General features: G+C 32.3%; 1 long non-coding RNA gene across 1 annotated transcript; it reads right to left on the minus strand.

Moving 5' to 3' along the window:
* Nucleotides 1-1,162: 1,162 nt before the first annotated feature.
* LOC134711878 (uncharacterized) lies at nt 1,163-4,083 on the minus strand. Its single transcript, XR_010106246.1, has 3 exons — nt 4,045-4,083; nt 3,296-3,396; nt 1,163-1,926 (listed from the first exon to the last, which is right to left on the minus strand). It is a non-coding gene; the product is annotated as an uncharacterized LOC134711878 (long non-coding RNA).
* Between the last annotated feature and the right edge of the window lie 9,618 nt (nt 4,084-13,701).

A 13,701-nucleotide genomic window follows, 5' to 3' on the forward strand; every position in this document is an offset into this window, starting at 1 on the left:
CATGACCAAATCTGAAACAATTCATAAGAAAAAACCAACTGCTTTAGTTTTGCTAAAAACATCAACAACAACTAATAACAACTCTTATCTGAGATATGCACTTAAGAGAATGTGACAAGTTTGAAACCACAAAACCTCCCTTAGTTTTCCTTGTATGAGTTGTTTCCCATTTTCTCCAAACTGATAATGCCGTGGTAAAAACGAAAAACAACGAAAATACAAACAACAGTACACAAAACACAAGAAATATATATACTTAGCAACCCAAACCTAACAAAATAAACGGAACTGACCACAGATGCTCAAGAAGGATAAACATATCGTAATCCATGTGTGGCACCCGTCGTGTTGCTCATGTAAGTCTTAATCTGCTATAAGTCTAACTCAGTATCTTGCACTCGAATAAAGGAGGAAAATATTGTGGTTAAAACAATTGGAACATATTTGTCGTCATATGTGTACCAGATATTCTATAGCGGTCAACCGATTCGTGATGGCGTCAGAAGGGAGGGTTTCTACCTCACCCCTTACAACTCTTGGTTCAATAGCTTCCTTGTAAGCATTAACCCTCTATCAAGCAAATCAAAATTTGAAATGCAAGCTCTAGAATTTTGTATAAACTGGGAGATATATACTCCATATGAAGGTGTTGGAATGTTGCTACATAGAAATGGGTAGGTTCACAATTGGGAAGCTAAAATCATCTCCTGTGTCGTAAAGTATTGTTTTGGTTTACAACCGACACTCATTGTCAATTTCTAGATGCAAGTTAAATTTCAAGATACAACTTAATATTTGTTAAATACCTCAAATGACTACAATGATATCTTCAAATTTTTCATCTGTAGTCACGTAGATAAGGTTTTATTACGATTGTGTGTACAAAAAAAAACGACATAGAAAATGTAGGACTGAGCTACACGAATCCTATCAAAAAGTACAATAACAAAACAACCAAACTCTGGTGAAAAATTCAAAACGAATATTTGATGGATAACAGCCGTCATATTCCTGACTTGCTACAGGCATTTTGTTATATAGACAATAGTGGATTTAACCTGGTTTTGTAGCTAGCTAAACATCACATGTGTATGAAAACACTCACAACTTCATTATATTGACAACAACATGTGAACAAAATAAACAGACATGATAGGTGAAAATGTCAAAAAAAGGGTAACAGCAGTCAAGAAAAGTGACATTTATTGTTATTAACGGTTATGCCTTTAAAACTCATATTTAACAAGAATCACGTTCTCGCTTCATGCAAATGTGTCCACTTTTATAAAATCAAAAACAAATTACGATTCAATTATATAGCGAAAGTCCTGTGATTGTGACACAGTGATGCCTGTTGTACCCTTTTTTGACTATTTACCTATTATGTCTGTTTTGTACACTCATCGTTGTTAATTTAATATTGTATTTGATGCGACTGTCATACAAGTGAGGGGTTTAGCGCTATAAAACCTTGTTCAATCCACCATTTTCTACATTTGAAAATGCCTGTACCAAATCAGGAATATGACAGTTGTTGGCCGTTCGTTGTATATTATCATTTGATTTTGCCATTTAATTAGGAACTTTCTGTTGTGAATTTTCCTCGGAGTTCAGTATTTTTGTGATTTTACTTTTGACTATTTTAAAAAAAACCAGTGCAATTTTAATCATATTTAAAGAATATAAACTAGTCTTACGATCATGTTGTCAAATCGTACTATAAGTAGTTTTGAAACAAAAGTAAAACTTCTTGTTGTGTAGATCCCAAATATTTACCGTATATTACACTTCAGAAGATGTATTTGCATATGATAACATTTTAATATATGTCTTTGGTAACATGTACATGTATGTAGGGTGAAACATTTCAGGGAAGAAGTTAACGATTCTTGTAGCAATGTTCTACTAAGACATCATAATACAAACCTACAATGTAAGAAAATGTCAATTAACAAGCATGCGAACTAGTAAATATCTAATAATGATATTATCATAAATTTGTCATAAATTTGATTGGATTCAGGCAGTATTTGACTGAGTAAACGGTCGGACACACGATTGATATCAAAGACGCTCATTCGGATTTGAAAAAGCGTTTTTACAAGCATATAGAGCACTGTGTTTACAGTCGTACGATTTAAGATTTTTATTTCTTTGTATGATTTGTGCATTTCTAACGGAGGACAGCTATCGCATTGTTATGTTCTATCTAGTCATATACTTATATGTCGAGTCGATTGGACATTGTTGGTAAAGATTAAAAAAATTATGTACTCCAAACTGCAGTGGTGATGTACTCAAATTGAGGTACAAATACACGTAGAACAACTACGACTAGATGACTAATAAGCAACCAACCAATGCACATATTTAATCAGATAAACTATTGACAAGAAACAAATCATGTGTTGCACACAGTTGAAAGGGCGTCGATATAGAGATAAGTAAGCTAACACGTCTTTGTTTAATCACTAAGTAAGTATGTATATGAGTAAATCAGGAATAATGAAAGAATTCATCAGGAGGGATCGTACCGAGTGTTTACAAAATAAGGAAGTGGATTCAATCAAATGACACTTACAATCTTTTGAAACCTGTGAGGATGAGATACAAACGTTCAAAGGTTGTGGTTTCTGATTCGTATTAGATGTTCCATATCATAAAAGGGGGACGAAAGATACCAGAGGGAGAGTCAAACTCGTAAATAGAAAAATAAACTGACAAATAAAAGTACAGAAGACACAACATAGAAAACCATAGACTAAGCAACACGAACCCCACAAACATTTGCGGGTGATCTCCGGTGCTCCGGAAGGGTAAGCAGATCCTGCCCCACATGTGGCTCCCGTTGTGTTGCTTATTTTATTAAAAATCCGGTAAATAGACTAATTCGGTAGATCACATTCGTGAAAAGAGAACGGGTATTGTAATATGAACCTTGCTCATGTGAGTTCAATGTCATCTGACAAGGGTTAATTTTCAATGGTTATAGATTGTTGGCTTATAATTATATGACGAATGTTATTAATTCGTTTGATGTGTTTGAGATTACGATTTCCCCATTTGATTATGGACAATTTTCCCATTTGATTATGGACTTTCTTTTTTAAATATTCCTCGGAGTTCAGTATTTTTCAGATTTTACTTTTTATATACGAAAACGATTCCCGATTAATCTATTTCCATTGAAATATCATCGCATAAAGCAAATATTAAGTATTAAAACAGAACTTAAATAGAACCTGCATAGACAATTTATAGAATATTCTATCCTAAGAAATTACAACACCATTACCATTCTTTGAACGTGTTTCTTTTAAATCATTCTTGGAATTGTTTCGCTCATTTTCCATGCCATCATTGAAAGGAATTCGGGGAAATTAATAGTAACATTGCCTGAAAGGAAGAAGTGTCAATTTGAAAGAGAAAACATCGTTATATGTACTAGGTATTTATTATTTTATTTTTGGTATTCGTCCCTTATTCGATTTAAACTTCTGGCGTATACAATTATCTTTGGTGAGTTGTATTTATACATTTTGTAATCGCTATAATTCTGAAATCATACTTATACCTATATAAATCAATGTTATCGGAAGCAATAGTGGTCAACATTTATGTAATATATATATCTCAAATAACACACACAGTAAGGGGCACGAAATGAAGCTTCGATTACAATTTTACCTATATCATTTTCGATGTACTCATTCTTAATTATAATTTATGTCAGATGTTCGGATTCCTTAGTCTTTCCTTCGATACAGGGAAAAATAATTGTCGAGACCCTGTTAGTACCAATGCAAATGTATGCTAAAAGTCTGAGTCAGCCTTTTCCACCATTTAGAAAAAGAAAAAAAGACTCCATAACCTTTCAATGTGGTGAGCTAATTTTGTTCCTTGATTTATGCTCTTCCGACTTGAAGCATGAATTTTAAGTTCTAGATTATTTGTTAATTGTCGAAATGCGCAGTAGTATTTGTATCGTTTAATGTGACTTCTTCATTTCCAAAAACCGTATTTTTTAAATATAAATATGTATACCACCAGCGTCTTCTCCATTTATCACATTATTTTGGAGTTTGTCCAAGAGATCTCATTGCATTTTTCAGTTCTTTTGTTGGAATTGTTCCGTTGCCATATCTGTCATAAAAACTGAATCTCTGTTAAAAGTCTGAATAAATTAAAAGTACACTAGTGTTAACTGCGGTCAAGTGTAGCGATATAATCAGCAAAACAATCTTAGCAAGAGAAACTGTGAGCTACTGCTCACTGATGATAACCCCGCCGGAAGTGAACAATTTTAATATTGTAAAAATATGTAAGTTTTCGGTAAACAAGAAGTTGTTGATTGATAAATCCTGAAAACGCATCACACGGTATAATTAATTGATATAAAGCCTGAAACCAAATTTAATAAATCCTTGAATTTCCGTTCCTGAAAAAAATGTGATGAAAATTTTCGGACTGACGACCTGACGGACTGACGGACGGACAATGAAACAGTATATTCCCATATTTCGAAAGCGGGGGTGTACTAAGATCAATTCGCAAAGGAAAGATGGTTGTCATTTGTCGATTTTAACCCTCCATCTCATATAAACCGTGAAAGATGATCTGCATAAATTGAGTGATTATGAATAGGGTTGTTTACTTGTTAATGATATTGCAATTGATATGTATGTGTGTGTACATTTTTCTTAGAATACTATGTACCTAGTGTTTCGTCTTCAAATTTTGAATTTTTAAAACAATTATTCTTGATTTTTTTACCAAAGTGAAGTATATAATCATACCATTGAGGTATAATATTGACAGTTGTCTAAACTCCTATGACACTACTTTCTCCTATCAAATAGTTCTAGATATTATTCGTACACATTTTCTGACTGATTTTACATCTGCGCATAGTAATGTGTGGACGTAGCGTGCGTCTGGCGTATTAAAATATTTTTTAATCTGTTACCTTTTGGTGGCTATTATTCGTTTGTTTCTCTGTCCTATATTTTTCTCCAATTTATCTGTTTATTTATTGTAACCCTGTCGTGTAATTTTGTCATTTAAATTTTATAATTTACACTGCCATTAAAGCGAAATTTGGCATGCCACAAAACAAGGTTTAACCCACCATTTTTTCATAAAATGCCCTGTATCAAGTCAGAAAAATGGCCATTGCTACATTATAGTTCGTTTCTGTGTGTGTTACGTTTCGATGTTGTGTCGTAGTTCTCTATTTGATACGTTTCCCTCAGTTTTAGTTTGTTACCTGGATTTGTTTTTTTCTCTATCGATTTGTGAATTTTGAACAACAGTATACTTCTGTTGCCTTTATAAGTTACAATACGAGGTTTACATTGAGAAATACATAAAAAGAACTTGGGCTAGTTGGGTATCCGTAAATGGGTTCGTATATAATGACAAAAAGACAAATTGATACAGATATTGCCAATTTAACAATTTGTAAGCTGGTTAATTTTTCAAATTTCAACAATCTCCTCCTCGATCCTCTTTTACCGTACCCCTTGAAACTTTCAATTTTAAAAACAGCAGATATTATGTTTAAGTGTATTTTCACCCTCTCCTTGAATGGTGATAACACATTACGATTTTGTTATTTTGTTTGTATTTCAGAAAATAATCCTAATTCATTGCATTAAGTTAATTGGGTAGAAATATGCACATATCACTAATACTTAACCGTTACGATAAAAAGATATGAACCCCAAGGAACATGACATAAATTCACAACATTCCTTAATCCAGTATTTGAGAAAAGCAGGAAAATTTAGGGTTTTGGGGATTCTACGTGTGTTTTAGAGAGATGTAAGGAAGATTTTTCGTGATTCTGTTTACTTGGTTATAATACATCTCGAGAAAGACGGGAGACGTCCAGTTTCCTCTCACTGAATCCGCTAATGTGTAAATGTTACTCACTTGATTCTGATTACATTGTCACTCCTAGTAATGCAATTCTGTTTTACAAGCTACTTACAGTCATAAGCATTAATAATCTCCGTTTCGAATAAAAATGGTAGCATGTTTGTAAGTTTTTAATTTTTAAGTATCAATTTGAACGAGAGAGAAAAAACAATAAAATGTTCTACAACACGATACTTCAATTTTATATTCTACCAATAGGTTTTTAAGATTATGACCGTTCTTTTACACAATCACCTGGCATTCAATTCATCTTATTTGCATTGTAGATAAAGGCAACAGTAGTATACCACTGTTCAATAGTCATAAATGGATTAAGCGAAACACAAATAATCGTACATTACCTTGCACGTGAAGTGTTCTTAAGTGTATCCATTCACTAACACAATAATATAACTGTTGTTCTGTTTGTATTTTTTCTATAAATAATATAGGACTTTGTAGTTTGTGTGATTGTAATACGTCGAATTTTTTTTCAATGACCAAACGCTTAGCTCATCTACATAAGTGAATGTTTATTGACGAATGAAAACAAGAAAGCTTTGTGCAACCTGTCATCAAAATAAATATCGTTTATATATTTTTTTAATTTTACTGACATGTCAAGACTTTAACCTTAGATGATTATCTCCCTCTAGTATAAAAGGAAGTTAAATGGGGTACATGCATTTGACAACATATATTTTTTTATTCCATACGTTTTAGTTGTATAAAACGCTGAAGAATATATCATATTATGCAAGTATTACATTTCAAATTAAATTTATACCCTTTTATAATTGTAGTAATATAATACATTTTATTTTCGGTCAACTGTGATAATTTATTTACAAAATAGGACAAGGGTGTCATTCTACCATCGAAACAGGACTACATTTTGCATGACTGCATTTCAGCATAAATTAACCAATATCTTCAAATTCTCAAAAGAATTGTATTACACAAATGTTCTACTAAATAAAAGCTTTTCGTTTTATGTATTCCTATGATAGATACAATCTTAAGGAAGAATTCAATCCCATATACACAGTTTCATTTCGCTAAAAAATATTGATAAACCTAAGAATGATTTATATAACAAACACAAAGGTTTGAAAAAAATACACAACTGAATATTAGACTTTCCTTATAATCACATCTTCTTACCAACAAAATCAATATTCCAAGGTTACCAACCTTTAATTTGTTCTTCTGTCAGCTGTTCAGCCTGAAATATTACATACATAGTGGTATTGGGCGTTTTCAAGGCATAAGATGGACTTCCTTTCTAAAATTGCTACATATAATAACTTAATAATAGACGGATTATAAATAAGATATTTGTTTTGAGTAAGATTAAGGTATACCCATCATATATTTGTAATTTTTACTATCTATTTGTCAATGTGTTTATTCCTCTCTTTTTTTTAAATGCAATGTATGATCCTTCAGGGTATGTTAATGCATATCTTCATTATTGTGAAAAGTAAAATCACAAAAATTCTGAACCCAGAGGAAAGTCCATTCGGAAAGTCCATAATCACATGGCAAAATTTTTTATAAAACTCATAAAAACAATTGGACAAGAACTGTCATATTCCTCACTTGGTACAGGCATTTTCAAATGTGGAAAATGGTGGATTCCACCTGGTTTTATAGCGCTAATCCTCTCACTTTGATGACAGTTTCATCAAGTTCCGTTAAATTTAAATTAATGCGTTAAAAGTAAAATCATAACAATACAGAAATTAGAGGAAAATCAATTCGGAAGTCCATAATCGCATGGCAAAATCAAATAATAAAACGCATCAAAAACGAATGGACAAGAACTGTCATATTCCCGACTTGGTACAGGATTTTTTAAATGTAGAAAATGATGGATTAAACCTGGTTCTATAGCGCTAACCCTCTCACTTTTTTATAAAAACCTTACAATATTTGTCAAATGTTTCCCCTTTAAGAACAAAAAAATGAAAGAGTGAACTGTAACTGTGTATTAGAAGTGTATTAATGACATTCTAAGTATTTTAAATGTACTTCAACATTATATACAATTTCCATAAAGTTCTTGGAAATACAATTCTTGACCTGACGAGATAAAAAAAATAATTTAAAGTATACCATTATCCGTGTATACAATTTAAATATTTGACCTTGTTATTTGACTGGTCCCGTACGGTATAAGTAGTAGAATTCCACCTAGACATTTGTAGGAATGTAGTAGGAATCCACCTAGATTCAAAGATTCCATATAGAAAGTCGGCGGACATGGAAAATGAACAAAATTCTGACTGGATTTTTAATATTCCTACTTCCAAAATCCTACAACCTAGGTGGAATTTTAAAAGTCTGAATGGATTTTTTTTCTGTTTTGAAAACAATCTGATTTGATTATTTATTTTCCTACTACATGTTTAAGATTCCTACCAGAAATATTTTATAAATTCCTACCAGAAAATCTTTTACCTGGAAAGTTATCTTGAAATGGATTCCTGTTTGCTAATGACACATATTCTGCAATGATAGATGCAAGCAAGATCTAGTTCACACATTTAAAAGTTGGAGGGTGAAGAATGAAAAGTTGTGTTGGAATACAACTATAGTGCATATTCTTACTCATTATTTGTTCATTAAACTTCATTAGATGTTTATGTATAACACTTTTTGTATCTTGCATATATTGCAGTTTCCTTATAAATTTCAAAAACTCATTTTTTTTAAAAGGAATTTATTCCATGAATTTCCTTTGTTCTTTGTTGTTGAGATTCAAACTTTTAATTGACCCAGTTGTGTATTTGTGAATGTATACTTACATTTTGTATATTTGTAGATTCCTACCAGAAAATATTTTTTTCTGGGTGATTTTTATACCAAATTATTCCTGCTAATTTGCATACAATCTTCCTACTAGGAAATTCCTGCTTATTTAAATTTTTCTGCAATTTTTCGTGTGGATTCCTACTACTGTCTGACTAGAATAACACTCTTTTCTGGTAGGAATTCAAAGCAATTAATTTATCCTACTATATTCCGTTTACATTCCTTATGGATTGTTTCGTACAGGGTATAGTTGATCATGAAACAAATTGTCGAATAGTTATCAAAAGTACCAGGATTATAATTTAGTACGCAAGACGCGCGTTTCGTCTACATAAGACTCATCAGTGACGCTCATATCAAAATATTATTAAGCCGAACAAGTACAAAGTTGAAGAGCATTGAGGATCCAAAATTCCAAAAAGTTGTGCCAAATACGGCTATGTTATCTATGCCTGGGATAAGAAATTTCTTAGTTTTTCAAAAAATTCAAAGTTTTGTAAACAGGAAATCTATAAAAAAAATGACCACATTATTAATATTCATGTCAACACCGAAGTGTTGACTACTGGGCTGGTGATACCCTCGGTGACGAAACGTCCACCAGCAGTGGCATCGACCCAGTGGTGTTAATAGTTATCAAAGGTACCAGGATTATAATTTAGTACGCCAGACACGCGTTTTGTCTAAATAAGACTCACCAGTGACTCTCATATCAAAATATTATAAAGCCGAACAAGTACAAAGTTGAAGAGCATTGAGGATCCACAATTCCAAAAAGTTGTGCCAAATACGGCTAAGGTTATCTATGCCTGGGATACGAAAATCCTTAGTTTTTCGAAAAATTCAAAGTTTTGTAAACAGGAAATTTATAAAAATGACCACATTATTGATATTCATGTCAACACTGGAGTGTGCGAAATCATATGATAAATGTATACCTGGCGGTATGAAAGAATAGCATATCAAACGAAACAGTTGTCTCATTGGCACTTACACCACATCTTCCTATATCTATTGTATATTTATAACAATATATTCCATTTCTTATGTTCTGTTTTCTGTATCGTTTCCATAAAAGATGAGAGAGTTTCAACAGATTTGTCCTCTACTGTAATATATTTATATTCATGTGTATACATTTGTTATAAACTTCGCCGAGTTTCAATTAATATGACTGTTGCTATATTTGTATGTTTATAAGCCGTTTAGAAAGCATACCAAGTAGTACTGATATTGTATTTAGCATCATTCACCAAAATACTACTGATCTACTGTTACCGAGTCATTTGTGTACAATTTCTTTATGAACATTGGCATTTATTTGAATTGGCTCATTTCTTTATAGAAACATGACAAGGAGATGTTGAATGGTTGTCACATGATAACTACCCAGTCCGAATGATGTTTACATAAGCAGCTATGTGAATCATAGATCAAGGTACGGTCTTCAATAACGAGAAAAAACTACTTGAGTCAGACTCTTAAAAAATTTGACAGTGATGCAATCGCACAGCATAAGTATAGACTGTAATCATTTTAGAAAGTTCTTTACAAAATATTTAGGTTCGAAGCGCTTACAACAAGTAACAGAATAAATAAAAAAACTAAATTTGTTCTTTGTTCTTTGTTTATTTCAGAATTTGTTGCTATAATGGCACTAAAGAGGTGAATTTATGTACAGATGAAAGCTACAACAAGTAAATGGACTTAAATACGGAAAATGAAGTTCTGTGACAGTTTTGTAATATTTGTGGGAAATCGTCCATGCAAAAACAATGTGCGCTTGGAATTCATTAGTACTTATTATACTAAACCAATCTAAATGAAACAATGTAATTTATAAACTCGAATTTGTTTTTCGTACAAATAAACATAAATGTATAGGTGTATGATTATGTGGGATTTGCATACTGAATTTATAAATATGTGGGATTATACAAACCATTCTAATTTTATTCCGATATTCAGATGCACAAGAACCATTTAAACACAAATATATAGTACTAATTGTTTATGTAGACAGTCTATTTCGATACATTCATACCAATTTTCCCTCTACACGTAATAAGTGTGATATTGGACCTCTAAGATATTAACTACAACGAAGTTAATGATCGGCTTTAAATTTTATGTGTTGCTTTTGGTTGATTTTTGTGCTCACCTGGCCCGATTAGAAAACCACGGAATGGAATGAAACCAAACATGGCATGAGTGTTTCTTTTGAGGTGCTGACCAACTGTTGTTATTTTGTAGCTGATCCATCACCCAAGATGACTGCAAGCGGGGGACTAAGAGTAACATATGACCCTATAGGAAACGCATACAAATGACTTCTTTTAGAAAACCACTGAATGGAATGAAACCAAGCATTGCATGAATGTTCCTTAAAAGTTGCTGCCCAACTGTTATTACTTTGTAGCTGATCGATCATCCAAGATGGCCGCCAGCGGGGGACTTGGTTTAATATTGGACCCAATGGGAAATGCATACAAATGACTCCTTTTAGAGAACATAGCATGAATGTTCCTTATGACATGCTGACCAAGTGTCAACTACTGTAGATTCCAGCAGAAATGGGTAGGTTCTGGGATGTTGTTACATAGAAATGGGTAGGTTCACAATTGGAAAGCTGAAATTATCTCCTATTTCGTAAAGTATTGTTCTTAATTACAACCAACTATCATTGGCAATTTCTCGATGTAAGACAAAATTCAAGATATAACTTAATATTTGTCAAATACCTCAAATGACTACAATAATATCTTCAAACTTTTCATCTGTAGTCACGTAGATAATGTTTTTACTACGATTGTGCGTACCAAACAAACGTCATAGAAAACGAAGGACTGAGCTACACGAATCCTATCAAAAAGTAAAAGAACAAAACAACCAAACTTTGTTGAAAAAAATCAAAACGAATATTTGATAATCAAATGGCAAAATCAAACGCTCAAACACATCAAACAAATGGATAACAGCCGTCATATTCCTAACTTGCTACATTCCTTTTGGTATGTAGACAATGGTGGATTTAACCTCGTTTTGTAGCTAGCTAAACATCTCATTTGTATGAAATCACTCACAACTGCATTATTTTGACAACAACATGTGAACCAAATAAACAGACAAAATAGGTGAAAATGTCAAAAATTGGATAAGAGCAGTCAAGAAACTAATAACTGACATTTGTTGTTATGAACGGATATGCCTCTAAAACTCATATCTAACAAGAATCACGTTCACGCTTCATGCAAATGTGTCCACTTCTTGCTTCATTTATAAAATCGAAAACAATAAGAATTCAATTATATAGCGAATCCCTGTGATTGTAACACAGTGATGTCTGTTTTGTCCACTCATCGTTGTTAATTGAATAGAAGTTGATGCGACTTTCTTGCAAGTGAGAGATTTAGCGCTATAAAACCTGGTTCAATCCACCATTTTCTTTATTTGAAAATGTCTGTACCAAATCAGGAATATGACAGTTATTGTCCGTTCGTTGTGTATTATCATTTGATTTTGCCATTTAATTAGGAACTTTCTGTTGTGAATTTTCCTCGGAGTTCAGTATTTTTTTATTTTACTTTTAACTATTTAAAAAAATAACAGTGCCATTTCAATCATATTTAAAAAAAATATAAACTATTCTTACGAACATGTTGTCAAATCGTACCAGACGTAGTTTTGAAACAAAAGTAAAACATATTGTTGTGTAGTTCCTAGTTAACTATCGTATATCAGATTTTGTTTGAATATGATAACATTTTAATATTTGTCTTTGGTAAAATTGAGAATGGAAATGAGGAATGTGTCAAAGAGACAGCAATCTGACCATAGAAAAAACAACAGCAGAAGATCTCCAACAGGTCTTCAATGTAGCGAGAATTATTCATAATAATATTATTACCATTGTAAAATCATCGCATAATTCAGATGTTAAGTGTTAAAGCCGAACTTATACAGAACATGCATAGACAATTTATAAAATACTCTATCTTTAGAAATTACAACACCGTTTCCATTCTTTATCGATATCTGAACGTGTTCCTTTTAAATCATTATTAGAATCGTTGTTTTAATTTCCATGCTATCGAATTAAGGGAAATCTATTGTATCATTGCCTGCAATGAATAGTTGTATCCAATCGATATGATGATTAAAAACCTTTTAAACTGATTTTCAAGTTCATATGTTGTAATGTAAAAGCACTACCCAACTTCAGGTGAGGACTGTGTGCCTGTAATCATTAGAGAAGTTTTCAGTTTCTGTGTATGCTAGTGTTAAAATTGCACTTCGGTGTTCCTGTTATTCCTTTTTTCCTTTCCCTCTCATAGTGAATGTGTTCTCTCGGTTTAGTTTATGAACCCAGATTTGATTTTATTCCCACTCGATTTATGACTTTTGTACACCGGTATACTGCGTTTGTCTTTATCAACCTTGCCATTTATCATTTGTGTCTGTTCCAGAGTGATGTTCAGTTTTGTTTTTGTGTACGTAAATGATGGTGTTGGACTTTTCGTCTAAATTATTTATGTTTTTAACCAGAGCCTATTATAGATTGCTCTGCAGTATGTTTTGTACAATTTTAAAGATTGTTTGGTTCCTTGCGTCACTTGTTTGATATTTACACTTTGATTGTTTACATGTGATATCGATCATAATGAAAAATAAGCTTGTTGACCACAAACGGTACCATCTCAAAAAGTAGACATTTTGTTTGCTTTTTTTCTCATACCTATTGAATGACACCTTACTTTTTCTCACTTCGTGTTACTGGGTGTCGATGTTTTCAAAATAAATAGGTATATATTAACAGGAAACAATATCTGCAGCCAAATAAGGCAACAGTAGAATACTGCTGTTCAAAAGTCATAAATCGAATTAGAGAAAAAAATCCAGGTTTTAAAACCGAGGGAAACACATCAACTATAAGAGGAAATTAACGAAATGACATATTACAGAAGT

The sequence above is a fragment of the Mytilus trossulus genome, chromosome 3 (assembly GCF_036588685.1).
Source record: "Mytilus trossulus isolate FHL-02 chromosome 3, PNRI_Mtr1.1.1.hap1, whole genome shotgun sequence".
Classification (NCBI taxonomy): Eukaryota; Metazoa; Mollusca; class Bivalvia; order Mytilida; family Mytilidae; genus Mytilus; species Mytilus trossulus.